The sequence below is a fragment of the Entelurus aequoreus genome, linkage group LG05 (assembly GCF_033978785.1).
Source record: "Entelurus aequoreus isolate RoL-2023_Sb linkage group LG05, RoL_Eaeq_v1.1, whole genome shotgun sequence".
Classification (NCBI taxonomy): Eukaryota; Metazoa; Chordata; class Actinopteri; order Syngnathiformes; family Syngnathidae; genus Entelurus; species Entelurus aequoreus.
This window is the reverse complement of record NC_084735.1, coordinates 24,213,395-24,218,590: the sequence shown is the minus strand read 5'-3', so window position 1 is coordinate 24,218,590 and position 5,196 is coordinate 24,213,395.

Here is a 5,196-nt window from a genome sequence, read left to right as displayed (position 1 = left end):
AACTATGACACCTGTGAAGTGAAAACCATTTCAGGTGACTACCTCTTGAAGCTCATCGAGAGAATGCCAACAGTATGCAAAACAGTCATCAGAGCAAGGGGTGGCTATTTTGAAGAAACTACAATATAAAACATGTTTTTTTTGTTAAGTACATAACTCCACATGTGTTCATTCATAGTTGTGATGCCTTCAGTGACAATCTACAATGTAAATAGTCATGAAAACAAAGAAAACCCATTGAATGAGAAGGTACTATATATACTATATATATATTTATATATATATATATATATATATATATATATATATATATATATATATATATATATATATATATATATATATATATATATATATATATATATATATATATGTATATATATATATATATGTATATGTATATATATATATATATGTATATATATATATATATGTATATATATATGTATATATATATATATATGTATATGTATATATATATATATATATGTATATATATATATATATATATATGTATATATATATATATATATATATATATATATATATATATATATATATATATATATATATATATATATATATATATATATATATATATATATATATATATGTGTGTGTGTGTGTATATATACAGATTTAACTAATATATCATATCATTTAATGTAATATAATAATTTATAGAGAACATTGAAACCCTTTATTTATTCAATTAAAAATATTCAATGATTTGCTACATTTTGCAAACAGTGAAAACCATGCAAACTATAACCTGGAACCTAAAAAAAGAGGATAAATAAAACCTCTGGAAAAATGTTACTTAAAACATTTGTATGCACGTACAACACTTAAAACCTTCAGCATTTTAGTATGTGGAGTTAAATTATGGAATGGATTACAAAGTGTAAGGAAGAAGAATCATATTATATATTCAGCAAATAGTGTGAATCACCGCTTATTTATTTATTTATTTATTTATTTATTTATGCATGGACTTTATTGATATTTAGTTTGTTTGTGTTACAGATCGAGACAGAAAGTGAAACTACTGTGAAGCGGAAATGAGGTAGGATCCAATAAACTCCCCTTCTTCCTGCTCCTTTTCCGACATGTCGGAATGTGAAATTGTCACTGTGTGCATGTTGCCAATAGATTCAAATCGATCAACTATTACTAGTGATGGGTAAATGACGCCTCAGTGAGTGTATGGCACACTCACTACCTGTCTCAACACTGCGCTCATACCGTTAGTGTTTCATAATAGTCATCCCACATTTGCTGGATTAAAACCATTTGTTGTTTATTAAGGTCCCCATTAGCTACATTTCAAAAAGGCATTGATACACGTACCCTGTTGAGAGAAAAAAGGAATACAAACATATTATTCCATGACTTTAGGACGACATTAGAAAAAATACCTCAACATTAATCGGTCACATGTTTTTTTTTCTTAAAGTGACACACAAGTAGAAGCATTAGGGGACACCGTATCACTGCATTGGTATCATTTGACCTGTCTCTGATTATTGCCATATTTCATCTACTAAATGTTACTGTGATAAAGAACACATTTTATGCCTTATCTAAAAAAATGTACATGCAAGCACAAATACCCCTAAAGGGAAGAAAATGTAAAAAAAAAAAAAAAATGTGTCTGTGATATATCTGGAAAAAAGTTATTTTAAACTTACAAGTTTACAAAAAAAAAATTGTCTTCAGTACAATTTATTTTCCAGTGTGTTATTGTGAAGTGAATTATAATTACATAGCGCTTTTCTCTAGTGACTCAAAGCACTTTTACAGAGTGAAACCCAATATCTAAGTTACATTTAAACCAGTGTGCGTGACACCGGGAGCAGGTGGGTAAAGTGTCTTGCCCAAGGACTAGGATGGTGGAAGCGGGGATCGAACCTGGAACTCTCAAGTTGCTGGCACGGCCCTTCTACCAACCGAGCTATACCGCCCCATTATTGTTTGTATTTTTAAAGCAATTTTTGCCATTTTTCCTCTTTGTTTTTTCAATGCAAATAATATTTGGAGATTATTTCTCGACACTTTATGTTGTTTATATATGGGTGACTCGCTTCTCATATCATAACTCTCATATTTTTCCCGATGTTTTTCGCGCGTCTCTCGGAGAGTGACAGCACGGCGTCCATCACCTTTTGAGGAGCAAAGCTGCGCACACAGACTGTAATCTTTGCTGTTTGTGTCCTTCAGTCCAGGGTGAACATTACTCACTTTGACATTAGCAGATAATGGGGGGGGGACAAAACACCAAGACCGACCAGTTTGGCTTCAGTTTATATGCAAGATTATATGCAACATTTTAATATTTAGATTTGTATACTTTTCTTAATACAATACAGCTGTTTTTTCAGTTGGAATAACCGCCCTGTCTTTGCTTCTCACTAATTCAAAAATGTATAATTGAAAAATCCATTAAATGATATTAAACAGAGCGCCGGCTGCCTAATTGAAGCATGCGTAATTGAAAATGGCATAAATATAGCATGAATCTCTCCCCTCATGAATATTCATGGCTGTTCACGTGTGTCTCCCGGTTGCCACGGGAGACAAGCCCGTCCTTATCCAATCATCTTCCTCATCCTCCTCCACTCACATCACTTATTTATTAATCTCTCTACTTGACTTTTCCCCTAAACTTCTACTGCTAAACTCTTATCACACTTTTTTAGGCCAATCATCTTCCTCATCCTCCTCCACTCACATCACTTATTTAATCTCTCTACTTGACTTTTCCCCTAAACTTCTACTGCTAAACTCTTATCACACTTTTTTAGGCCAGAACTTGTAGACAGACTTCAAGTGTGTGCGCGTGTGTGCGCGTGTGTGCGCGCGCGCGCGTGTGTGTGTGTGTGTGTGTGTTTGACCTTTTTTTGCTGGCCACAAAAGGACATTTTCTTCCGCCCGTCTCCTCTTTCCTCCTTATTTTCTTCTCCGACCCCCGACGCTCCTCCCCGTCTTCCTCTCGTCCTTCACTTTCTCTCCTCTTTCTGCAGTTTTTCCTGATCTCTTTGACATGCAATTTGTCGTCGCACTCGCAGTCCATTCCGAAGATAATGCACCATTTTGATTGAAACGGTCAGCGAAGCATTTCCTCAAAAAGTGCTCACGAATGTTTTTTTACTCAACTGCAGAGAGTGTTTGGCATTTATTAGTTTTTGTACTAAAGACATTTATACTCATTTTTCCACAAATAAACAAGGATGCCTGAATAAAAAAAAATATATATACATTTTAGCTCATAGTTGTATTTTTAATTGAAACATAGGGAAAATATATGGACTTTATTTTTTTTTGGGATTGTTTTGAATTATTTTCTGGGCTATAGACATACTTGCCAACCTTGAGACATCCGAATTCGGGAGATGGGGGGCATGGTTGAGGTGGGCGGGGTCGGATTGGGCTGGGCCGGGGTTAAGGGGGGAGGAGTATATTTATAGCTAGAATTCACTGAAATTCAAGTATTTCTTATATATATATATATATATATATATATATATATATATATATATATATATATATATATATATATATATATATATATATATATATATATATATATATATATATATATATATATATATATATTTATTTATTTTATTATGTATATAAATAAAATAAATACTTGAATTTCAGTGTTCATTTATTTACACATATACACACACATAACACTCCTCTACTCATTGTTGTATTTGAAAGTGCAATGCTTTGCATTCGGCCACCGTGTTCTTTCTTTCTTTCTTTCTTTTAGTTTATGTTGAACATGAACACACTTACAGTATAATACATCACAATTTCATATCATTTCACTTTACATCAAGTCCGATAAGGAGTAGGAAGAAGCGAAGCTTATTTAGTCCTACCCCTTTCCCACTTCAGAGCGTTTACAAATATATAGAATCATTTACTGACCTTTTTATATAATAAAATAACATCTGTGAATTAGTATACACAACAGTTTTGTAATATGTAATTAATTAATTCAGTCATTATTAACATACTGAGATGAAGAATATCTTATTTTCAATAAGGCTGAAAGTATTTCTCATAATTCAATGGAGAAGTCTGAACTACAAAATGTGCAGGCAGCATACCCCTTCGGGAGGGTTGGAAAGTATGGCTATAGAGCGCACCCACCAAATTTTGGAAGAAATGTTTACATATATAAGCCGCACCTGATTATAAGTCGCAGATATACTGTATATTTTATAAATGTTATAATGATAAATGATAAATGGGTTATACTTGTATAGCGCTTTTCTACCTTCAAGGTACTCAAAGCGCTTCGACAGTATTTCCACATTCACCCATTCCCACACACATTCACACACTGATGGAGGGAGCTGCCATGCAAGGCGCTACCAGCACCCATCAGGAGCAAGGGTGAAGTGTCTTGCCCAAGGACACAACGGACGTGACTAGGATGGTAGAAGGTGGGGATTGAACCCCAGTAACCAGCAACCCTCCGATTGCTGACACGGCCACTCTACCAACTTCGCCACGCTGTTTATTTACATACCTTAATTGTTTCCAAATGGTGCTTGTCACACGGCAGTAAAATGGCTGTTCAAACAAAACAGAAGTCATCGTCATGGACCCACTAGCTGCGGAACCTAGCTCTCAAAACAGATAACAGACTCAATAAGTCCACGGTGACGTTTTGGTGAATTTACAGAACAAAAAGAATGCTATTGTAAGTTAAAATCCTACTGAAATGAATTTTTTTTATTTAAATGGGTATAGCAGATCCATTCTATATGTCATACTTGATCATTTCGCGATATTGCCATATTTTTGCTGAAAGGATTTAGTAGAGAACATCGACGATAAAGTTCGCAACTTTTGGTCGCTGATAAAAAAAGCCTTGCCTGTACCGGAAGTAGCGTGACGTCGCAGGTTGAAAGGCTCCTCACATTTCCCCATTGTTTACACCAGCAGCGAGAGCGATTCGGACCAAGAAAGCGACGATTACCCCATTAATTTGAGCGAGGATGAAAGATTTGTGGATGAGGAACGTGAGAGTGAAGGACTAGAGTGCAGTGCAGGACGTATCTTTTTTCGCTCTGACCGTAACTTAGGTACAAGGGCTCATTGGATCCTACACGTTCTCCTTTTTCTATTGTGGATCACGGATTTGTATTTTAAACCACCTCGGATACTATATCCTCT